Source organism: Mustelus asterias, chromosome 3 (genome assembly GCF_964213995.1).
Source record: "Mustelus asterias chromosome 3, sMusAst1.hap1.1, whole genome shotgun sequence".
In the NCBI taxonomy this organism is placed as follows: Eukaryota; Metazoa; Chordata; class Chondrichthyes; order Carcharhiniformes; family Triakidae; genus Mustelus; species Mustelus asterias.
In genome coordinates this window covers 77,334,165-77,359,273 of record NC_135803.1, presented here as the reverse complement: position 1 = coordinate 77,359,273, position 25,109 = coordinate 77,334,165, and the positions used below count along the sequence as shown (strand labels likewise).

General features: G+C 46.2%; 1 long non-coding RNA gene across 1 annotated transcript in view; it reads left to right on the top strand.

The window, feature by feature from the left end:
* Positions 1-2,829: 2,829 nt before the first annotated feature.
* LOC144491435 (uncharacterized) overlaps positions 2,830-25,109 on the top strand; it is a 30,969-nt gene continuing 8,689 nt past the window's right edge. Inside the window, exons 1-3 of the long non-coding RNA XR_013497444.1 lie at positions 2,830-3,036; positions 9,504-9,601; positions 19,074-19,219. This is a non-coding gene — a long non-coding RNA (uncharacterized LOC144491435). The remainder of the gene's footprint in view (positions 3,037-9,503; positions 9,602-19,073; positions 19,220-25,109) is intronic.

The following is a 25,109-nucleotide window of genomic DNA, read 5'->3' as shown; positions in this document are numbered from 1 at the left end:
CCTTCCCCAAGCTAATGGAGGCAGAATTATCTGTCTTCAGCTGTTATGCATGAGATGGATGGCAAACCCATCCCTGACCAATGGGCTAAAAGTCTCCTGTGTCTGCCAGTTGTATTTTAAATAGGTTTGGACAGTGTCCATCCAATTCCTACTGGGCAGGTGTACGATAGCCGAAAAAAAGCTGCCCCTCTTTGGGAATCCCATCTCATAGGGACAATAGGCAAGGCAGTGGCGTAGTGGTATTGTCATTGGACTAGTAATCCAGAGACCCAGGATAGTGCTCTGGACACCGGGTTCAAATCCCACCAGAGTAGGTGGTAAAATTTGAATTGAATAAAAATCTGGAATTAAAAGTCTCACGATGACCATGTTGTTGTAAAAATCCATCTGGTTCACAAATGTCCTTTAGGGAAGGAAATCTGAGATTCTTACTTGGTTTGCATGCGATTCCAGATCTATGGTTGGCTCTTAAATGCCTCAAGGGAAATTAGGGATGGGCAATAAATGCTGGCCCAGCCAGCAATGCCCATATCCCATGAAAGAATATAAAAACCCGGCCTGGTTTGAGAAATGTGCTGTTTACATTGGAATGGCAGAAAATCTCACTCTGCATCATGTAGCCTGGCAGGGAGGGAAAGGTGCCCGAGTGGAGAGGTTGGGGCAAAGCAGAGAGAGTTTTTACTCCATTCTTGGCTATGTTATTATGCCAGACGTGACATGCAAATTCTCAATTTCTTAGATGCTACCATCCTTCACTCCCAGCGTGTACTGAACGTCCGCAGCAGTCGTCTGCCGGTTCAGGAGAGCTACTTTTGACTGAAATCGGAGCCGGTTACACTAGTCCTAAGTGTGCCCCTGTTGATACTGAAGGTGATAGAAGTAGCTGCCCTGCCAGCACCCGTGTTTTCAAGGATGTATTTGTGGGCCCCAGACCCATCCCTGAAGTTAAGGACTAGTTGGGGCGGTACACTCCTAGAAATGGACAGTATGAATTCAGCTGGTGCCACTTGTATGCTTCGCCTGAGTCTGGTAACACAGCAAAGGAAGTCAGCCATTCAGCCCCTTCAGTCTGTTCGATCCTTCAGTTAATACCATTGCTGATCTGTACCCGGTACTTTTTGGCCCACATCACTTTGATTCGATTTATTACTGTCACATGTATTGGTACACAGTGAAAAGTATTGTTTCTTGCACTGGACAGACAAAGCATACCAGTCCAGTGTACATAGCAGAGAAGGAGAGGGTGCAAAATAGAGTGTTACAGTCATAGCTAGGGTGTAGAGAAAGAGCAGCTTAATATAAGGTAGTTTATTTTTGAAGCTCCAATTCACCCATCTTTTTTGGAGAGTTCCAAAATTTCCACTCTACCTTTCTGTGAAAGAAGTGTTTTTTTCTCTCGTTTCACTGCTCTCATTTTAAAATTATGCTCCCCCCCCCCTTTGTTCTGGATTCCCATGCAATTGGAAATAGATTTTACTTTAGCTAACCCATTGAATTCATTTATTTTCGTTTTCATTTCGAGTCACCTTGGTTAGTTCATCGCTCATTCTTCTGAACTTGAGACAAAGCACACCAAGTTTTAACCCCGTTAGGCCTGATGTCCCTCTGAATGTGGCCTGAGAATCATTTCAACCGAGTGCTCTCCCCCCTCCACCCTGTTTCCCATCTCGCTGTAGAAAAGCCACCGACAGCAGCAGCAGGAATGCCTTTGTAGCTGTCTTTATTTCAACGCGCCAAAAACTTTTTTCAGGGGCGATGAAATGGTTCTAATTTGACCAACTCCGTTTAAAGATAAACGGTTGCAATCTATGTTCCTCTTCCAGTGACTCTCGCATTGAAAAGTGGTCCTTTGTTCTTATATTCTGTTTGCAGATAAGCTGAGATTTCAAATGATGGTGTGTGCAAATCACATTTTATCAACGAATGTTTGTTTCCCAAACGACATTTATGTAATTTCCCAGAAGTGGTTGTCCCTTTTTTGGTTTAAAAAAAATGCTGGATTTCTTGCTGGGTCGCTCCATCTTGTAAAACACATTTGTTCCAGACGGCTGTAAACATTTTATGTTCAAAGGAGTATTTTTCCCTCCTCTCTTGTTACAGTTCAATGTTGGGAGTGTGTCCCCCCCCCCCCGGTTTCAGCAAGGGCTCGAGTGGGAACAGAGTCTGTTCTCTCTGCTGGTGAGAGCAATTGGAAATGCTGCGGGCGAGCCTGAATTAAAACACACCATTTAACGAGGGCGGGGAAATGAAATGCTTTTAAGATGTCAGCGGGGCTCCTCAAGCCTCCCTGTTCAAGCGGCGCCCTGTGGAAAGGAAGCACTAGGGCGGCTGAGAGATTTCAGTTTAAATTCGGCAAATGAATGGTTAAGAAGGCTTCTCATAGTTTCCCTCCCGGGGTGGCTACAAAACGGGCTCGAGAATAAAAAAATTACCCCTGAAGGTGGGTGCAAATAACACTGGCAGTATTTTAACAACTTAAAAAACAAAACGAAGTTGTTGTCTATTCAGCCATCCATGTTCACACGAGCTGCTCCTAACGATTCTCCTACAGGCTAACTTTTTTTTGTTTTTTCTGTGGAGTACTGGGAGAGAGAGGGGGGACCGGGCTAGTCATTAACAACCCTTTTTAAAAGCTTTCGGGCTTGCAGCTTGTGGGTTTTTTAAAAAAGAGGAACATGCAGTTCACAATTCTTTCCCGAGGTCGGGAAGGCTTGCATCAAGAAACCATGAAATTAAATGGGAACCGACCGGATTTTTTTTTCCTCCTGTTTGCATACTGATTGGTAAGTCCCGTGACATCACGGCTTTTTACCCCTCCTCCCTCTCCTCCCTCTCTCTTACTATTTTGCAGCCACACAATCTGTGTCTACATTTCCATGTGGCTTGAGCAATTTTTTTTTGTTTGTGTGTGGCTACATTCTGCATGAGAAAATTTACGATGAAACGAATTAAAAAGAACTCGAAGGAAGCCTTGAGAGTCGGATGTTGAGGAACACGAGGGGGGAACGGCCGGAGTGGTTATTGGAAAAAAAGGCGGTGAGGAAAGTCTGAATACCCCCCCCCCCCTCTCCCCAGCCTGTCTGTTGGGTGTGAGTGGGGTTTATGAATGGAGGCGCCGAGCGGGGATGGAACGTTGCGGTAGCCGAGGTTCCAGCGCTCGATACATTGTTGCCGTCCCGCGTTCCATTTTGGAACGTCCGGACATTGTAACTTCCACGGCTTGTAAGTTTCGGGCTGATCGCGGCAGAGGCGCAAACACGTGGGAAGAAGGGGCACCGTCTCTCCCCGTCTAATCGATCTCTTGCGCTGTGGGTGGGTTTCAGTTTTGTTTATCTGTCGCAGAGATGAATTGAAGGGCTTTATTTTCAAAGCCCTTTTATTATTTAAAAAAAAACGATTTCCCACCCTTTCTAATCAAAACGAGATTCTGCATGTTTATGGAGCTTTGACTGAAGTGCGCCACTTTTGTTAAGTTCAGTTGCAGCAGGCCTTTCTTCCGGCTTATGGCCTTTCCATGCTTCTTTCGCCCCCCCCTCTCTCTCTCCTTTCGAAGAGTCAAACAAAGTGTAGCATCAAGAGTGGGGCAGAGGACAAATAACTGAAAAAAGAGGGGAAGGTGAAACCGAAAGGGGAAAGGAAAGCAGCCAGCATGGTGGGTGCTGAGAGTCTGGGCTTTATACTTGTAAATCCCACCCCTCCCTGTAGGACTCAGCCGTACGGTTCAAATCACAACAGACGCGCGCCTTTCTGCACAGATCCCAGCCCTTTGGATGCTTGCACTGGACGCAAACTTCATTGCTAAATCGTCCCCTGGTTTTTCTCCCATGAATTGTGTGCCCCCCCTCCCCCAACTCTCCAAATAATCGGGCATCCTCTCGCCAAATATTTTTTTTTGTTGCGACTTTAAACGAGCCGTGCGCGCGTGAGATACGGATCCGACTAATTTTGAACGTGCTTTTTTTTCCATTCGGAAACAGCGTTGCCCTTTGCCCCATGCCCGCATATTGTTTCACTTATTTAATGCTGGATGAGCGGCGATGGATTTTCGCGGGACTCTTGAGGGGACAGGGCGCTCTCGATGAATCCAGTGAGCAAACGCATTTTCTCCCTAGTTGGCTCTCTCCCTCCCCACCCCCCGTGAACCACTGGGCTTCCAGCAGGTCTTTCGACTGTTTGGAATTGACCCAGTTCTGCACATGTTGGACTCCAGCCCCATCCAGATGTGTGTACACTTTCCCAACTCGGAGCTACCCAGGCTGGTTGGTGGAGTTTTTTGTCTGCAGTACCCCTTGAGGCCCACTGTCTTTCAAGCTCAGATCCAGGGCTCAAACCTCTCTTGTGGCTCATTTTCTCACCGAGGAAGATTAAATCTTGTTTCTGCCACACCTATCCTGTGTGCCAGGTTCCCACAGCAATGATGGCACCTTCTGAACCTGCAACCACTACCCTCTAGTAGGATATGGATATCAGATGCCTGGGAACACCATCACCTGGAAGCTCCCTTCCAAGTTACTCACCATCCTGACTTGGAAATATCTCTGTTGCTGGGTCAAAAATCCTGGGACTCCCTCGCTAACAGCACTGTGTGTGCATCTACACCACATGGACTGCAGTGTTTCAGGAAGGCAACTTACTACCACCATCTTGGGCAATTGGGGATGTTGGCCAAGCCAGTGATGCCCACACTTGCATAAAAATAAAATTAACTATGCACCCTTTGATGTAGATAAATCTTAGAAATCTTACAGCACAGAGAAAGGGCATTCGGCCCATCGAGTCTGCACCGACCACAATCCCACCCAGGCCCTACCCCCATACCCCTACATATTTACCTACCAATCCCTCTAACCTACGCATCCCAGGACACTAAGGGCAATTTTAGCATAGCCAATCAACCTAACCCGCACATCTTTGGACTGTGGGAGGAAACCGGAGCACCCGGAGGAAACCCACGCAGACATGAAGAGAATGTGCAAACTCCACACAGACAGTGACCCAAGCCGAGAATCGAACCCAGGTCCCTGGAGCTGTGAAGCAGCAGTGCTAACCACTGTGCTACCGTGCCGCATGGTTAAATGTCCCATGGTTGTTAGGGGAAGAAAGTGGCTAGCCAGTGTGATTGGAGGAGTTGGATATTTTGATGGAGAGTATGGCTGACTAGGTTGGGGAGGAGTTCTGGGAAGGTGTTCCAGAGAAACGGGACTTCTGAAAGCACTGGAACAGTTTGAGTGGGGTGTGCAGGAGCCCTGAGCTGAAGGAAGATAGGACACAGGGTCGAGGAGGTTGTTGAGCTAAAATGAATTAAAAGCATTGCAGGATTTGTGGATGAGGCAGAGTGCATCTGAGTTTTGGAGTGGTGCTTCAATGGAACTTTTTGGGTGATTTTGAAGGGGAGGATGAGGAAATTTTGGATGAGCTCAAGTTTGTATTGTAGCAATTAAGTCTGGAGGTGGTAAACCATGTGGATTAGGTTTAAGCTAGTGAGGTTGGGATGTGAATGTGGGTGTAGCATTTAGAAAGATGTCAAACTCACCTGTTTAAAGGAGGTGCCCATGTTCATTTTGACGCATTCCTATACGGAGTTCAAAGTGTCCTGTTCCTTTGACAAACTAGGTTCACTTTTACTGATTTGCAGCATTGTCCCTGCCTGTCAGCACTGGAGAAGCGTCACACAATTTTATGCCTTTTAATGACTGGAGACCATTCTGTCATTAAAACAGGAGCTCACGATGGTTAGACCACTTGTGTCTTTGGTAAAGGATCTTTTGGTCAGGCTCAACAATCTGTTGTCCCAGTTCTGAAGTGGCAGTGCTTTATTTTTTTATTTAGTAGCTAGCACTAGAGTTTCAGATCCTCTGATCTCTCTGGGTTTTGCTCACCACAGAGCTGCTTTACAGGGGTCACGGAGGGTGAAATCCCCTGTATCACCCTCTGAAACATCCCAAAGCACTATAATTCATTTTGAACTGTAGACACTTGTAGATGAGATCCCAAGCAAGCCAGTGATTATCGGCTTGCATTAACTGCTTGTGATGTCAGCCTGCACCACCTTCCAGCTCTGCCAGGGCCCCACTTGCCTCTGCTCCCTGGTTTTACTGCACTTCTGACAGCTGTGGATTGGGTCGGGAAGGGGGTGGGGTGGGGGTGGAGAAGATGCAGGGAGATGCCTCCTCGAGGTGGTAGGCCCAGGCTCTGTTTTACTTTGCAGTCCTATCCACAAAGTTGTGCTGCATTGCACTGTGCAGAACCAGGTGAGTGACTGGTGCGATTCAAGGTGAATTATTCCTGGCCTGAGTAATGAATTCTTGCATTGGACGGGACTGTGTGATTTTTTTTTTTCCAGTGTGCTTCATCTTTCGTGTTACTCACTGCATTTTGCTCACAGCTTGGGGTTTAGGAAGTGTCACTCTTGAACAATTTATTTAGAAATCTTAGACAAGCTTGTGTGGACACTAGTTATAGTATAATTGTCAGAATGAGAAAAAAACTCTGATCTGTGAATGTAAGGAATGCTAAACCTGCCCAGTAGCCTTGATACTTGCAACAACCAAGTGAATTTGTGATGGAGATTAGATGAAGTTAATGAGCCATTGAAAGAGCCGTTTGCTCTGAGTGTACAGGTTTGACTGCAGTGATTTGGTATCAGTTCCTTTCTCATCCCGGTCCGAGGGCATTTAGCTCTTGTGGAAGTATAATTCCACTTGACTGCGTCACGAAAGCTGGGTACGTCTGGGCCAATTTGAAGTCTCTCCCCCTGCCCACCGCCCACTTAACTTTAGCAGAATGGCCCAGCCAGAAACGAAACCTCACCAACAGCCTTGTGGCAAGTACTGTGAGAGCCCATAATATATGTGGGAATGTGGACTGGACGTTGCCCTGACATCCCTACCTTTTCCAGCAGTAACTACCAGGGATAGTGATCAGGAATAGAATCATTGCCATTGTTTTATCCCTTCTTTCTCTTTCTCCTTCCCCCACCCCCCTGTTCAACAAGATGAGTTGAGCCTAACTCTACCAGCTGAACAGAACTTGGTGAACTGTGAGAACTGTCGCAAGTCAGGATGTCCTGAGGTGAATCCTGCATGATCCATTGTATTTATCCCTAATGAGCATCACAAAATGGATCATCTGGTCTCGACCTTGTTGTTGTTTATGAGATAGCCAAGTCGTGCACCGCACTGTCACGCTTCCTATGGCACAGCAGTAACTACACTTCAAAGGTTCCTCTGAAAGCGATGAGGTCTGGACCCAGATGCAGACCATGAGAGGGCATCTGTAAAATAAAGGGGGTGGCCCTTCTGTGACTGGATGCAGGAAATTGTCAGATCGGGCATCCAGCTAACCAGACAATAGAGAGCTGAATGCCAATCCAGAGCAGGAATGCCTCAGCATATTGTTTGATCTTTGCATTTTCTCTGCCCAGATCCTTTCTCTTCCTATCTTGAAGCTGATGAATGATTATATAAAGTACCAATAGTCCTACAACCTCTAGTTCAAACAGCTATTCTTCTTGAACTTGAGCGTAGGAGCATTATTAGATCGTGTCAGTGGTGAAGTCCATCATAAACTCCCTCCTATCAGTAGCCACCAGGAACAGGAGCTCTCACTCGATCTTCCTGTGTCCAAGGGCATCAATGCCACTTGTTCTCTGCAGCCGAGCGGTTATCAGAAAATTTCTCTTTTGATTTGCAGCAACAAAATGGCCAGGTCTATGAGTGGTCCTTGGATCTGAGAGGTTATTGAGGTATTCTTGGTTCAGTGGAGTGACCAGCAGCTTGGGTTAGTGGATCCATGAATAGTCGGCATGTTTGGTCACGTCAAAGTGAACACTGTCCCTTCCCAGATGTGGACTAATTGTCTCTTGACACCCCCTCTGAATGATTCTTTTGGTATTGAGCACTCTGTACCACCAGCGAGACATGTGGCAACCTTAAGGTTATGGCTGGGCACATTGAGTCCTTAATTTCTTCTTTGGAGACCTTGGCTAAATGTGCAGTTAACTATATCAGGTGCTATGTAAGACAATGGCTAAATGTGCTGGTTTCTGAGGTTTATCACTGCAGTACCACTGAAGGGCTGTTGAGTTGTATTTTGCCACCATCTTTTCTCAGCAAAATAAGTTTTTGTAACCTCCCAAGAAAAGGCCCTGGGGCTCATGTTTAGTGATTGGATTAGTCACTGAAATAGCAGTATTGTTGCAGTCTCTGTATAACACCTCTCCTCAATTTGGTTTAAATCCAGAATGACAGCCTGGCATTTTTCCTTTCATTGCCCCATTCAGTTCTGAGTCCAACAGCCTTCGAGTATCTCCCCAAGTGACAATCTTTCCTGTGTGGATAGTGTATATGAGTGCTATTAGGCAGTTTGCTAGGGAGGAAACCCAGGACCACTGCCTGTGTTGTGTTCGCATTGTGCTTTCTACCAGAGGTAACTGGGTAAGAATTTGGAATGGGACTGTTCAATTTTCCTTTCCCACTCCCTACACCCAATTAACTGCCCCAAATGTGTTGCATCTCTACTGCTGTTAAGCCAGCTCATTCTGTTTGAGGTTTGGCAGCCTCCTTGATTCCACCCTAGTTACCTGACTATCTGTGATGATAATTCAGTTCCTCACGCTGTCACTTAACCCCTACCAGCAAACACCTCTGAAAATGTTATCTGGACAAAAGATTTTAACTTGCAGGAGTAGATCAAGGTAAGATGTTCTGGATCGTTTAGTGTTGAATGGATTTCAACTCCACTTACCTCTGACCATCTGAGTAATGCAGCATATCTTCCACTCTTCTTGGGCCCTATGGTTGGGCAACATTATTCTGAGTAATTCTATATCTTGGTTGGCCACTGCGTTTTGACCCGATATGTAACTTCACTTTTTTCTTCTGATCATCTCTCCAGCATTGGTTTGTACACTCCTTCCTGTCTCTTGACTCTCATGACTGGAGTATGTTGCTTTAAATTTTCTCTAATATTTTGTCAGTAGATCATGGTGGCTGAAGTTCTGCCTGCAGGTTCCCATGAATTACCGAGAGTTCAGTCAGTGGTTGTCGAGAGGGCAGCATGAAAGAAATGTGTATCTAATGCCTTTCGCAATGTTGGGCCTGTCCCCTTTGCAGTTAATGAAATGTAGCCAGTTAGAGCGCAGGAAATGCAGCAATCAGTTTATGCATATCATGCTCCCGCGATGATTTGTTTTAGTGATGTTTATTAGGGGTGCATATTGGATAGGGTTATACCCAACTGAGGGGGGAAACTATGGCCTTGGTTTAACCTCTCACCTGGAACTCGGCACTCCTTCAGTACAAAAGTGCCTAAATTTTGAGCCTGCATCTTTCAGGGTGCGATTTGAACCCACAACCCTCTGCCGCTGAGGCAAACTGAGCCACTGTGCCTGGGTGCTCATTGTTCTTTGCCTCACTTGGCTATTGCTCCAACCTTGGTAACTGATTTGAAAGTCAGGACGGAATGTTGCAGAAGAATTACGATAAATTACTTTCTTATTTCAGGATACCTCCCAGAATGTGATGAGCATCATTAACCAGTTGAACGTCTCTGAGAGGGAGAGGTGGAGTGAATATAAAATGGCTGATGTTGTATAGATGAGGTGAGTGCTGTCTTTGTCGCTGCCTTGAGCAGGTGTACTCCATTGCGATGCCCCCATATTTTAGCATCAAGTGCTGTGATGGCTTGTTGATGTAACTCCCTCCTCTTGTTCCCCATTTGGTGTACTTCATTAGAATATCACCCCATTAAACCCCATTAGGGTGGTCTTTAAAGCCCAGGTAACTGGAACCTGTTTACACTCAGAAGGAATGCCTGCAAACCAGCCCTCCTGGCGAATGGCAGTGTTTGCAGGGAGCACTCTTTAAGTTGGTCAGGCAGCCTATGGTTTTCCCATCCATTCACTTCAGTAGAAAGCGGCTGACGGGCTAGAATCCCAAGGATTTCCCAACAGGCACTTGCTACAAGTGCCAATCCCTTTTGGCATCTCCAGTCGCTCCTATTTTACTTCCTTTGGGCAGTTTGCCTTCGTAAAACCCTTTGATCTTGAGATTTGGGTAAGTGCCCCTTGCACCAAAAGACCCATCCTCAGTCCGAATGCCAATAACTGGTAGTCATCATTGACTTAAAAAGGAAGCAATCTATGGAAATATGGATTTAAGCTTTCTATAGAAGTGCGCCCTGTCCCTGAGCTGCCAAAGTACACTGCAGGGTGTACAAAAAGTCAGAGCTTGGGCAATCCTGCCCTTTATGCCAGTGATTTAGCTGCACAGTTAAATGGGCAATCTCCCTCGATTGCAAGTTGTGTTGCGCTGTGGACGGTCTTCACTAGAACTGGATTGAGACTGTCCCTGTAAACCTTTTTGAGATGTTCCGCTGGGATCTGGGTGCAATTCTCACTTTGGCAGAGGGACTCTGGTCTTTTTGCTGTATTATTGAAAGTTGGTCCTCGAGTGACACGTTCACCCAAGGGGTTGCTGGGCCGTAAGACACCAGGGAAGCCCGAGCTTTGGTCGTCCATCGGTTTTGCCACAAATCCACGCTGACTCACCATCTCCTGCTTGTCCTTGTGTTCAGCCAATGGTAGATTCCAGTCGCTCCTCCATAACTGACAGATCTGTAGTTACCTCATTTTATTCCTCTTCTCCATTCATCCCCACCTCTTAAATAATGGAGTGATATTTGCAGTTTTCCAATCTGAAGGTATAATTCCTGAATCATAGAATCCCTACAGTGCAGGAAAAGGCTATTCAGCCCCTCTAATCTGCACCGACTCTTCAACAGAGCATCTTACCCAGACCCATCCCCGTAACCCCACACACTTACCCCATTATTCCCCCTAACCCACATCTTGGGACACTAAGGGACAATTTAGCATGGCCAACCCACCTAATCTGCACATATTTGGAGTTTGGGAGGAAACCGGAGCACCCGGAGGAAACCCACACAAACACTGGGAGAAAATGCAAACCGCACACAGTCACCCAAGGCTAGGATTGACCCTGGGTCCCTGGAACTCTGCCAGGCACTCTGCCATCATACCACCCTCCAGAGCTTTTGGAAATTCTGACTTAATACACCTGCAATTTCCTCAGCACTTGCCTTCCATTCTTGGGTTAGTAACCGTCAATTCTTGAAGCGTTGTCTCTCAAGTCCCATTATTTTCCCCATTCCAGATTTTAAAAAAAACTTCCATTCTACCCTTGACTTATTTTTTAGGTTTTCTTGTACTACTTGTATTTTGTCATCTTGCTCCACTTGTGAACAGAGTTTGCCGTTTACTTAGTTGTCGTCCAGCTCCCAGTTGACGGAATTAAGGAGCTGCGGCACTTGACACTTATGAGAAGTGCCAAGTACACAAGAGGCTGAACTGAATGGTGTGTGTTGTGTAAATATTTCGGTTGTAGAGCCATTCAGGGCTGCTTCCTGGCACTCTGCCAGTAGTCAGAGTTGAGCTGTTTACAGGTGTGCTTGCTGCAGCGGAGAGGGAGGAGAGGGACTCTCTCCTCACTCCTGGAGTGCAGGAAGTAAAAGGGAACTGGCTGGATAATGCCCTGCTCCGGTGACTTGACCTTGTGGGTGGGGGACAGGGTCATGGAGCTATAGTTTCAGCACAAGAGAGATCAGACCTTGATTGAACTGATGGAGCAAGAGCAGAGGGTTATGACATTGAATCTAAAACTTGAATGCTGGGCATTTTTGTGAACTGGAAAAGTACACAATTTATATATTTATTCAGTCTAAGTGAGAATTATCTCAACACACTTTTATAACCAGTGACGTTTTTATTTGAAGTAATGTTCTAATGTAGGAAATGTACACTTCTTCCAGAGCAGCAATATGACTAACTCATCGGTTTTAGAAGTGTTAGTTGTGGGATAAATATTGGCCAGGACGCTCCCCTATCCTTGTTCAAGATAGTACCATGTGTACCTGAGAGGCCAAATTGAGACTTGGTTTAATCTGAAAAGCAGCACCACTGACAGTGCAGCACAATCTCAGCACTACACTGTGGAGTGCCAGCTGAGAGATTGTTTCCCAGTCCAGAGACTTGAGCACAATGTGCTAAAGCAGAGTTGCGATTGCTTCTCACCAAACCACAGGCGGAAGAACGCGAGACTTGCCCCCAATAATGGGGGACAGCAAGTGGAGAGCGAACATTGTGGCTGGCTGGCCTGTAATCAGCTTTTGCAATCAACAGGAACAGCGCGTTCAACCTGGTGGGTGGATTGCAATCTGCAGGAGAACTAACTTGTGAAGATTTGGACACAGGGAGACGCCTTTGTCACCTTCACCCATTAACAAACCATGTTGAAATATCGCTCTGTGGAGCTAACTTGAGCATCTATGGAGAAGAAGTGACTGCTCCTATGGGAGGTGGCTGAGGAGTGGGGTGGAGAGGGGGATAAAAAGAATTGGCAAGCAGGACCATAATCAATGGTGACCCAATCTGGGGATTGATGGGTGTTTGTTGAGCATTGGCTTTTATGAATCCACACCCCATTCCTTGCAAATCTTTCTCTCTGCAGTTGTGGCGCCAGAAGTTGAGGGTCGTCCAACTGGTGTGAATTCTGGACGTCCCTGGAAATGTTGCCGTGGTAACCCAAGTGGCGCTTATTATCTGCTGCTGGAGGCTGCTTATCCCAAACTGATTATGAGCAGTCATTCCCTTCTCCGTCTGGGTGATCCAGGAATCCCCGGGTTTTAATTTATTCTGTTAGCTGCTGTTTTACTAAACTCGATTCAGAGTTAGAACATGGAGGTAAGATGCATGTGTTTTATAGAGAGAACAAATTTTGTGATATTATGTCACAAACTGGGGCCAGGTGTTGAGCGATGTCATCCCCAGGTGCTAGTGCAGCCACCCCCCCCCCCCCCCCCCATTGCTTCTAATGTGCAAGGACGACCTGAATAAGCTTGTCATATATTTTCCGATGATCCCACGACAGCAAATTGAAGGGTCAATGCCCTCCCCATTAGGAAGAGCAGGACAGAGTAAAGGAGTCGGGTTGTTGTAATTGTGGTGGCATTTTACATGGATTCGAGATGTGGGGCGTAAATCTACACTGAATCGAATTTATTTAGCATAGGCCCACTTAGGAAAGGCCAAAACAGTAATGGTTGACAGCAAGCTTGCATTTATGTAGTGCCTTTTAACTAAAATGCAATTGGACAAAAATTAACACCAAATCAAAGTTGGAGGGTGAGCCTGGTGGAAAAAAAGTAGGTTTGAAGGAGTGTCTTAAAGGAGAAGGAGGAAGAGACAGAGGGGTTTAGGAAGGAGATTTCAGAGCTTGGGCTGAGATAGCTGAAGGCTCTAAGGTTTCCGGGGTTTCATTGATCGGGTGTCACGTGTTGGGGTCAGGTCATTTGCAGCAGAGTGTATGTGAGATACCCAGGCATGTTCAAATGTAAACTGCATGTGACAAGAGAGGATCATGTTGGCTTTACAGTTGAGTGTTATTTGAGGAAATACTAGCATGGCTTGCCAGAGGTCCACAGTCACTGAAACTGCTGAGGGACAGGAGCAATAGCTTTCAGTGTATGTCATCGGACAAGAACTTCGAACAAAGAAGATTCAACAAGTTCCCCCTACATAACTCCACCCTTTCATGACCTTAGGATGTCGCCCAAATGGCAATGAGATATATGGCCAGATCCTTTGCCTTTAGTCGTTTGACTGAGGCGTAAATATTGGCCAGGGCACCTAAGGAGAACTTGCCAGCAATTTGCAATATTGTAATGGGATCCACTATATCCACCAAGAGGGCAGATGGCATTGGTTTAACATTTCATCCAAAGAAGCAACACCTCCAACCGTGCAGCACTCCCTCAGTACTGCACTGAAGTGCAACCTTGATTTAGTGCTCAGCTCCCTGGAATGAGACTTCTGACTGGATGAGGAATGTTTTAATTGTTGCAGCAGCACACTTACCTGACCCTTGTAGAAGTTAACCATGCTGTGGCCTCACCATTGATGGTTTGGTGTCCTACTTTTAGGACATATAATGGACTGCAGAGTTTAAGTAACAGCACTTTATACTGCAGTTCAGCTCGCTCTCTTGTTGCCCTTGTAAGTTATGATAGTGCCTTTCGGAGAGGAGGAGAGAAAATTGGAGTGGTGGGGTTGGAGATTGGCCTGCTCGCTGTTAACATGTCAGCTGAAGAGCAGATAGACATTTCCATTGTTGTGCATGTGATGCGAGGGAGAAGGCCGGTTCTGTAACGATGAATCACCAGAGTTTGTGTGTACTGGCACATTGGTGTTTTCCCACCCAGTCCCAACTACTTCTGGAGCTCGGGGCAAAAATCTTTTCGGGAAAGTAAGGAAGCTCCCAAGCCTAGCCGTTGAGGAAATGTGTGTGCTATCTGATACCCTATCCAGAGCAGAGACTTGGTGTGCTATCGCACACAGTGTGAGTACTATGATGAAAAGTGAAAATGGGGGAATAATTATGGGAGAAGCGTTTTAATTGTGTTTATTAAAAATGAAATATTCCCCATTGGGGATGGTGCTACCAGGAGAGGCATAAACCATCTATTTGGGGAAGTGTGAGAAAAGTATACCCGTTGTCATAAAGTGCAAGTCTATATGATCCAGTGTACTGAAGATTGCAGTGCTGCGTAATGAAATTTCCACACGGGATCCACTTGAAACAGTGAAAAACTTTCCTTTGACCATATTGTAAATTCTGCCCTCCCAAGTTGTGTGGGCATTCTAGCACAGGTTCCTGGTTCCAAGTCTGCCACAGACCAATTTGCAGTGATGAATCAAGAGAATCGTGTGAGAAACTTGGGATGCTGGACTGAAGTGAATCAGCTGGTGTGTGGAATATTGGTGCCTGTACATGGAAGAAGCCATACACAAAATATTGATACATATATCAGCAGGGTCCTGCTGGTGAATTCTCTCCATCTTGCAAATTAATGTTGGTAATTTTAGTTTTGGGTGGGAGGTGAATGTGTTTGAGATAAACGTCCGTGACAGTGTGGGAGTTGAGCCCAGGCTGTAGTGAAATGGCTGCCTAATCGGGTGAGTGTGAGCCACCATTTTGAATTTAAGGTTTTCAATAGCCTCCAGCCTCTTGCAGTTGGCAATTGCAATGTGTGGGATATATCACAAAAATGAAAAGACCATGCACATTGGCAGTTTATTTTGAATGATGCATTCTACTGTAATTAATTAAGCTGGATCCAAGTAAATTGTACATGCGAGGCAGTGTGGCTATTTTTTAAAGAAAATCCATTGATGTCATCCTCATTTTTATTTCTACCCTTCCACAGTAAGGGTCATCTTGAGGCTGTCTTATACGGCACATTGCTGGGTTTTGTGGGCCTGGCAATGGTTGGCACTAATGTTGGGTAACAAAAGTGCACCAGCATCCATAATCCATGTGGTTATAAATTAAGTTTTTAAAGTTAATTTATTAGTGTCACAAGTAGGCTTGCACTGCAATGAAGTTACTGTGAAAATCCCCATGTCGCCACACTCTGGTCCCTGTTCGGGTACACTGAGGGAGAATTTAGCATGGCCAGTGCACCTAACCCCACGTCTTTTGGACTGTGGGAGGAAACTGGAGCACCCGGAGGAAACCCACATAGGCACGGGGAGAATGTGCTGACTCCGCATAGGCAGTGACCCAAGCCAGGAATTGAACCTGGGTCCCTGGCGCTGTGAGGCAGCAGCGATAACCACTGTGCTACCCTGCTGACTTGAATGGTGGTGGTTTTGCTCTTTGACAGGATTGCAGTCAGTGTTAATGATTGTACTGTTAAGTTTTGGTGGAGGGATTTCCCAGTTACACTGAGCAGCCCAGCTTAAAGATCAGTAGAAATGCACCCAGTTTGGCAGGATGGAAATGAGCTTGTGCACTCGAGCGTGTTAACACACTAAGAAGGCAAACCATCAGCCAAGCGACTCTTCCCAGTCAGGGGTCTCCTAATGCTGCCGCCACTTGGTTTTTAAGTGGGTAAAAGTGAATGTCCTGGTCACTAAGCAGCTTGCTATGAAAGTCCATTGATAAACTGGCCCGTGCAAAGGCAGTAACAAGGGTGGAGGATGCTATGCGTTGTTGAGCTGGGTTTAATCAGAGCTAAAGCTGCGGAGAGACCTTGTGGCCTGTTTTTTTATCTCTGCTGTCTGCTATTCTAGCTCAGCACAGTTGGTTCTTTCTGTTCAGGGCCATCTTCAGGGCTGATTGGCAGATAGAGTTTTGCTCCTGCCTTACTTGCCTCAGCCTCCTCCCTGAGCGCCCAGTGTCCCAAATCCAAGGAAAGCTCCCGTGTGTGTGGTGGGTATTTTTCTCTCCCCTCCCATTCATTCATTGGACATCTATTTTTGTTTCAAACTTCCATCACATAAACTTGCTTTCACTTGCTCTTGTGTTATGTACACGTTTGTTGTGCTGAAGGTGCCTGGGAATTTCGGGGACTGCTTCCCCCTAGGTGGGGAGATCAACTTTCTCTCGTTCCTGCTTCCATGCTTGGCGTAGTGTATGGAGGAGCTGACTGTCAGTAGAGTGTATTAAAAAAAAATCTTTTTTTACTATTATTTGAGCTACATTGTCCTCCAGGCCTTTTCATGGAGGTTCACATTCATGGTTGTATTCTGTGACTCTTGGGACCAATTTTGCATCAGGGTTAACAAACCCACAGTATTTGTTGTACATCCCTAATTGCCCTGGAATTGAGTGGCTTGCTAGGCCATTGCAAAGGGCAGTTACAAGTCAGCTATGTAGACCAGACTAGGTAAGGGTGGCAGATTTCCTTTTGCTAGAGAGCATTAGTGAACCAGATGGGTTTTTATAACAATTAGTAGTTTCATGGTCAATATTACTGAGACTAGCTTTCAATTCCAAATTTTTAAAAATTAATTGGGTTTAAATTCCACAGCTTCCATGATGCAATTTGAATGTCCCCAGATCATTAACCTGGGCCTCCTGGGTTACCAATCTACAGATACTATCACTGTACACCAAGCTTCCTTCAACAACACCTTCCAAATCCACAACCTGTTACCACCTGGAAGACTGAGGGCCGCAGCTGCATCACCTACAAGTTCCGCTCCAAGTCACTCACCATCCTGATTTGGAACAATATCACCGTTCCTTTATTGTCGCTGGGTCAAAATCCTGGAACTCCCTCCCTAGCTGTGTAGATATAATTGCATGACATTTACTGCAAAGATTCATGAGAGCAATTCACACCCTGTGAACAACTTAAAAATAAATCCCCATATGTTTCTGTGTGCATGGGTATCTTTGTCTTTGTGTGTGCGGCTATTGCATCCTGTGTTGTTTGCCAGGGTGATAGCAGCGGTAACCATCAATAATGTTCATTGGGAGTTTGAGGCATGCTGAAGGTGCACTCCACCAGCCTTGGAGCCGAGTTTTCTTTTGCTCAATGGACTCTAATTCATGGTTTGCAAGTAAGGATGTTGCCACACTTGAAACTGCGAGTAAGTAATTAAAATTGAGTTTTATTTGAATTGCTTGAGCCTTATTGATCACTCGTCTGTTGCAGCAAGGTTGGTTGGCTGGTTAATATGAGAATGCCTTGAGCTCCATCCTTGTTGTTCCCATAATCCCAGTGGATCTTTTACATCCAGTCTGGCTTAACATTTTGCCTAAATCTCTTGACAGTGCAGCTCTCCCTCAGTACTGCACTGCATGCTCAGGCCTGAACCAGTCAGTTTCTCTGAGGTGAGCGCTGAGTCAAAGTGGATGGGAGCTTACTAGCCCAGCTATCTTGGTCCTCCAGGCCTTTTCATGGAGGTTCACATTCATGGTTGTATTCTGTGACTCTTGGGACCAATTTTGCATCAGGGTTTCAAAAAGACTGCAATCAGATTGAAGTTCATATCCAGAATCCCTATACTTTCTGTATATATCAGATAATACTTGCACTGTGGTACAGACTTATCCAGCAACTGGGAACTCTGCGCATCTTTTCAAATCTCCAGACCCCCACAATTTCTATAAGACGTTGGGCGGGATTTTCCGGCTGTGCTCGCCCCTAAACCCGGTAATCCCACCCAAGGCCAACAGACCTTTCCGTGGTCTGCCTCTCACCCGCCCCAATTTCTGGCAGGCAGGACAATAAAATTCACCCCATTGTGTCAGAAATTTAATGATGAAATAGGACTGGAGTATCCAGCTTTCAAGGGCTAGGATGTCAAGGCTCAGGAACTTTATAATTGTCATGCTGCAAGTTGGAGGCTTCTGGTTTTGAGATGTGTTGAAAGGATTGCAAGCACGTCCAGGGTGAACTGGCTGTTGGGCTGAATGTGCAGGTTGCTGAGACTGAAACGTGCTAAATGCCTGCGCTCGTACCAATGTCATCGTTGGGCTGTCCTGCCATTTATAATGGTGCAAGTACGTACATTTTAACACCATGGGACATATTTATTGTGCTGCTTGCTTTGTTTCATCACCGTACTAGGCCCACTGCTCATATCCCTGTGTTAACTGAAATGCAAGAGTTGAGCATTTGCACCTGCTGAAGGATTGATTCTAAACCGCTCCCCCCCCCCCCCCCCCCCCCACCCCACCCCGCCCCCAACAATGCTTCAAAGGGGTGATGTGTGGGTGTGTTGCATATCCACCATTGCACCATGTTGAAATATGAGTGGGTGATGAGGGGGGAACTGGAAGCAGTTTGGGTTTTGAGTGGCCTAATGAGGTGGCCTGGAATCTTCTCCTGTGGCTGTAATAGCTCACGCTGACTCCAGTTCTTTCCTGGAATGAATGGCCTGTCTCTGTGTGTGTGTGTGTGTGTGTGTGTACAGGCTGTCTGTTGTGTGATGTGTACAATGTATTAATGTGGAGTATGCTGCAGTTAGGAGTTGAGTGCGCTCTTTTGGAAAACAAAGCCAGAGTTCCCACTGGATTTGCAGGGACTGGCCTGGGAATTGTTTAATGGGAATTATACACTCATTTCTTGTAAGTATTTGTGCGCTCTGAGTGAATGCTCCAGTGTTTGGATATTGCAGGAGTATTAGCAGCAAAGATTGAGAAGTGACTGCAGTGTAACAATGCTGGTGGTTTATTTTAAACACCGTCTGCTTGTGTTCACAGGCTTCGGAAGCAACATTGAATAAGCACTCCAGATCACCAGCTCCCAAAATCGCCATCAATTCATAGTAAATTTTTAAAACTGAAACTGGTTGAATGGAATTCTGGATTTGAACAATGTGTGTGGCCCATTTATCCCGTTTTCAAAGGTAAGTATAGATGAGTAACTTTCCTCATTGTTCCTCCTCCACCTCTCTGACCCCCTTCCTCAATTCTGCTCCACTTACCCTGTTCTTCCTCACACATCTCCTCCTCTTCTCCTCCCCCCCCCCCCCCCCCCCATAGTGAGTGAAGGGATCATTACTGACGAAAAGGGCAAAAGTTACTGGATTGACTCTCTTTGCAGCTTGATTGCTTGAGCTAGCTGGAGTGCTCCTGGGATGGGGGGGTCCTAGGGTGGGAGCATCATGCAACCTATACAGTAACACGTGCTTGAGATGACAAAGGCATGAGAATGGGGTCCGAATGTGATGCCCTCGTATGTGCCCATGCACGGACTGGCCTTGTGTCAGGATTAACCTGCTTGTCTGGCACCTGTTTGAAGAACAACTCCCTCTATCATTCAAAGCCAAATATTGATCTGATTGTGTCCTGTCCCCTGGTTGGTAAAAGCAGCAATGTGTGACTTGAGGAAAAACAAGGTTTTTGCGCAGTGAGTGGTTAGGATCTGGAACTCACTGCCTGGTAATTTGATGACGGTAGATTTACTTGGGGCTTTCAAAAGAGAATTGGATAATTGCCTGAAGAGGAAAAAACTAATCCGTGGAACGGGGCAAAAAGCTGGGGAGTGGTGAGCTGGAGCAGAAGACAAATGGCTGCCTCCTTCCATGAGGCAGCACAGTGGTTAGCATTGCTGCCTCAAAGCATCAGGCACACAGGTTCTATTCACTGTCTGTGTGGAGTTTGCATGTTCTCCCCGTGTCTCTGTGGGTTTCGTCCAGGTGCTCCAGTTTCCTCCCATAGTCCAGAGCTGTGCTGGTTAGGTGGATTGGCCATGGTAAATTGCATCTTAGTGTCAGGGGGACGAGTAAGGTAAATACATGGGGTTACGGGGATAGGGCCTTGGTGGGATTATTGTTAGTGCAGGCTTGATGGGCCGAATGGCCTTTTGCACTGTAGGATTTCTATGATTCTCCATTCTGTGATTCAATATGAGTCAATGATTTGCTTCCAACATGTTGGTCCCTCTTGACCAGAGAATAAAAAATGGCGGCCCGCCTGTTGATGGTCTTGATCTGCAGTGTGCTCCATTTAAACCCAGCCCCTGCAGTTTACTAACAGTCACCACCCAGCCCCCATCCATCATCAAATCATAGAGACAGGTGAGGGTTCAGATCCCACTCATGAGACATGAGCAGGCAATCCGGACAGATGTACCAATGCAGGATTCTGGGAGTGCTGCACCATTGGCGGTGCCCTCTTTCAGATGAAGCTTAAACTGCATCGCCAGCTGCCCTCTTGATGGATATTAAAAAAAGTCCCAACATGCTATTCAAAGAAGAGGAGGGGCATGGTCAATGTCTAGTTCTCAACAATTATCACCAAGACAGATTATCCACACATTAGTTTTGTATGGAATTGGAGCAGGAGTAGGCCACTCAGCCTCTCGCACCTGCTTCACGTTTCAGAACACCATGGCTGATCTTCTATCTTAACTCCCCTTTCTCATCCTGTCCCCAAATCTCTTGATTGGCTTTTTTACATTAAACTTGGATTTAGAAACCCTACAGCACAGAAAGAGGCCATTCAGTCCATCGAGTCTGCACCGACCACTATCCCGCCCAGGCCCTACCCCCATATCCCTACATATTTACCCACTAATCCCTCTAACCTACGCATCCCGGGACACACAGGGGCAATTTTATCATGGCCAATCAACCTAACCCGCACATCTTTGGACTGTGGGAGGAAACCAGAGCACCCGGAGGAAACCCACGCAGACACGAGGAGAATGTGCAAACTCCAAACAGACAGGGACCCAAGCCGGGAATCGAACCCAGGTCCCTGGAGCTGTGAAGCAGCAGTGCTAACCACTGTGTTACCGTGCCGCCTTTTGTCCAAAAATATATCCGCCTTGGCCTTCAATACGCTTGTCAACTGAACTTTCACAGCTTTCTGGGGCACAGGATCTCAAGATTGACAGCCCTTCAAGTGAAGAAATTTCTCCTCATCGTAGCACTAATGTTCAGCATCTTCTCCTGTGACTATGCCCCCGTTCTAGATTACTCAGCCAGTTGAAAGGCCTCTTGGCATCTGTCCACTTCGCTCTATGTTTCAATGGGGTCCCTTCTTATTCTAAACACCACAGGGTATAGGCCCATTCTCTTGGGATGAGAAGGTTGTCCTGTCTTGTTGCCATTTTTGGGAGCTTGTTGTGTGCAAAATGACCCTTCTGCCTACATTCTAACAGTGACTACATTTCAATAAATATTTTGTTGGTTTTAAGGTGCCTTGGGGTGTCCCGAGGTCTTGGGAGACATATAGAAATTTATTTCCTTTTTCCACACATAATTTTCTGACCCAAAATTAAAGGTTAAGGACTAAAACCCTGGGATCTGAACGTTTGCATCGAAAGAACGATCGTTCATTTGAGGTATCACAGCTTGCCCTCCCTGAGATTTGGGCATTGTCTGAACTCCTTACCCTGTTTGATTTGAGAATAACCAATTGTCTTATTTTTGGGTGGAGTGGGGGTGGGATTTCTTTCTCTAGCTGAATCCTTGACGGTCTATTGTTAAATGTCTGCTTTTATTGGCCATCTGTAAGCCCCTCTATAGAGCTTAATCACTGAAGACCCCTACCTGAGGGGAGAGGGCAGTGACCCTGAAGGCTCCATTGAATTTTGACGGGCCCAAGAATGCACGCCGCATTAATCTGCATGACAACGGTGATTGATGCCGCCCGAGTAGCCTTTGTTGGGGTCAGGGTGGCGAGGTTACTGAGGGGCCGGGGGTGGGGGTGGTCAGGTACACAATGGAGAATGGGATCAGTCGAATCTGCCCCTCTCCTTCCCTTTTTCCAAGCGTGAGAACCATGGCAGAGCTCAGTGCTGCGCTGATACGAGCTGGGGGAAGAGCTCTGTCCCAATTGGCAATCTACCGATGCAGTCAATGAGGGATGGTTTCACCAGGCAGGCCTGGGATCGGCGTATCCTGAGAAGGGTCGTGACCTCTTGTGGGGGTGGGGGTGGAGGTTATCCGTACTCCCTGCAGATGTTTTATCCACAGGACAGATGGGTACTTGGACTGATTGAACAGCCAGCTGCACAGAGGCATCTTTTAACAGCTTACTGACCAAACTGAATAGTCAGTGATTTTTTTTTTCTCTCTCCCATAAATGCGTAAAGTTTGTTCTGCTTAGATTTCTCTTCTGCCCCGTTTTCCCCCCCTCCCCCGTCCCCCTCTTTTCCAATGGGTTTCAGGAGATTGTGACTGTTCAAAAAATGAACTAATGCAAAAAGATATAATCTCTTTTATGGAACTTGGAGTCTTTTGACTGTTTCAAATGAGAGAACTCCATATATCATTTTTCACAGTCTGAACCTCCAAAGCTCTTCACTTAACAGTAGAAGTACTTTTGAAATGTGGTCACTGTTGAAGCGTTGGGAAAATTGGGCAGCTAATTTGTACACCACAAGGTGCCACACGCACACAGCAGTGTCATAATGAGCAGAATCCTCCATTGTCCTGACGTTGGTTTAGGATTTCATACAACCCCTACAGTGCATAAGGAGGCCATTTGGCCCTTTTTGAGTCTGCACTGACTCTCTGAAAGAACATCGTCCCCAGGCCCGCCCACCCATCGAATCCCCATAACCCTCGCATTGACCATGGCTAATCCATCTAATCTGCACATCGTGTGGAAGGAGATCGGAGCACTCGGAGGAAACCCATGCAGACATGGAGAAAGCCGCAATTGAACCCGGGTCACTGATACTGTGAGGTAGCAGGGCTAACCACTGTGCTACTGTGTCGCCACTGGCCAGAAAGAGAGGGGGAATGGCCCTGTTCCCCTTCAGATAATACCATGGGATCTTTCACATCCATGTGACAGGGCAGATGGGACTTTAGTTTCACATCAAATCCCAAAAGGCAGTGCCTCTTGACAGTTGAACACTTACTCCGCCCCACATGAGTGTCAGCCAAGATTACACGTTCCATTTTCTGGAGTGGGTCTTGAACGTGCAACTTCTGACTCTGGAGGTGAGAGTGAAACCCACTGAGGTACTGCTATCATGACAGAAAAGCTCTCTAACATTATCTAGGCCTCAAACTTGTGAGTCAGGGGTTTATTAGTTAATTTTGGTTTTAATGGAGCAGACCTCCGATACTACCCAGCTCGTATGTATCTGCAGGTTGTTGGTGGCTGTATTAACCCATTCAGTTTCAAATTGTGGGATGAGTGCTTGTACACTTATACAGGCTAGTCCCTCGGAGCTTTATTTCTGACTTCGCACATCCTACAAAATTAATAGCTGCGGATCTGTCTCATAAATAAAGTTGGTTAACAGGTCAGTGACTTTACCAGGAGTGTATACTTTTACTTGCAAGCTTTTGATCAATTCCCGGTTTATGCTGCATTATCAATCTCCGTTAGAGTGGCACAACTGGCCACCGTGTCTCCCTGCTATTAAAAAGAATCGGTGGAGGTTTCTGCTCCTCATCCTGGTCCAGTGCCAGCTACTGATTGTGTGCAAATGGCATTTACACGAGAGTGGATCCAACTATGCCATAGTTAGAATTATGTGCCAACACTTCCTGTCTAGGTATCCAATTGGATGGAGAGGCCAGTGGGTGGATGGAAGTGGGGAAGAGGATTATATGTGGTACTGTGACATTCTTTCAGATATTTCTTTGGGAATGATTAAATTAGAAATCTGGAAGAACTGTGGCTGACCTTGCTGTACTCTGCTAATGGTTCAAGCTATGCCATTTTTGGAGTCTGCACTATGTTCTCTCCCAATATAGACATTTTTTTTGAATGGTACCTTTCATTTAATGTGTCTTGCTGACCCTTCTACCTCCTGTCCCAGTGTAGTATAGTATGGTGTTTTTTCCACAAATGTATTGAAAGGCCTGTGATTTACTGGAAGGTTCGGTGGGCCTCTGGAGGAATGCGTTGCCATGGAAACTATTGTGCGGCCATCTGTCCAAGTAGTGCCAAAGTGCTGACAGTGCAGGTAGTGATGAGGTCTTCTACTGCAGTGTAAGCACTTAACGTACTCCTTGTACACACCATCTTCCCTGAAGCTCCAGCCCCTCTCAGATTGCAAGCTCCCAATGATTGTGTGAGAGTCTGTGTATATGTATAGTGTGTTCTGTATTCCCATACTCTTTCCCCCGCCCCCTTCAATGTATAGTTTGTCTCCATCTTTTTGATCACCATCATCAAGGATGCTGATTTTTAAGCCTCGACGGAAGCTAATGAATGCTGAGATAACATAGTGACTGTGACACTGGGCTTGTAAGCCAGACATATTGGCTAATAATCCAGAGAACCTTGAAATCCTACCTTGGCGTTTTGACTTCAGTTTATAAAATATCTGAAGTAAAAAAAACCGATATCAGTAAAAGTGTCCATGAAGCACTCACTGATTGTGGTTAAAAACCCAACTGGATCTTCAGTGTCCTTGTAGGAAAGGAAACCTGCTCTCCTTACCCAGATTGACCGATTATATGACTCCAGTTCCACACCACCATGTTTGACTCTCAATTCCCCTCCTAGTGGCCAATAAAGTACCTCCAGTTAACTGATGCGGGCAATAAAGATTGGTTTAGCCAGTGATGCCCATATTATGAATGTTACTTTTTTAAATTAAAAACAAGCCATGCCATTAAAGTAAATTTATTTTCCTCGATTGCTATGTATCCCTGTCCTGGCCCCACCCACGGCCGGCTTCCTCCTACAGTTATTCTCCTAGCATCCGGGATTATTGGGCTGGCAGCAGTGCCTACGGTTGCTAAAGTGTAAACACTGAGGGAGAAGAACATGAATGATTCTCTGGGCTTGCAATGCAGTGTAGACTTGAGGTTGTCAAGC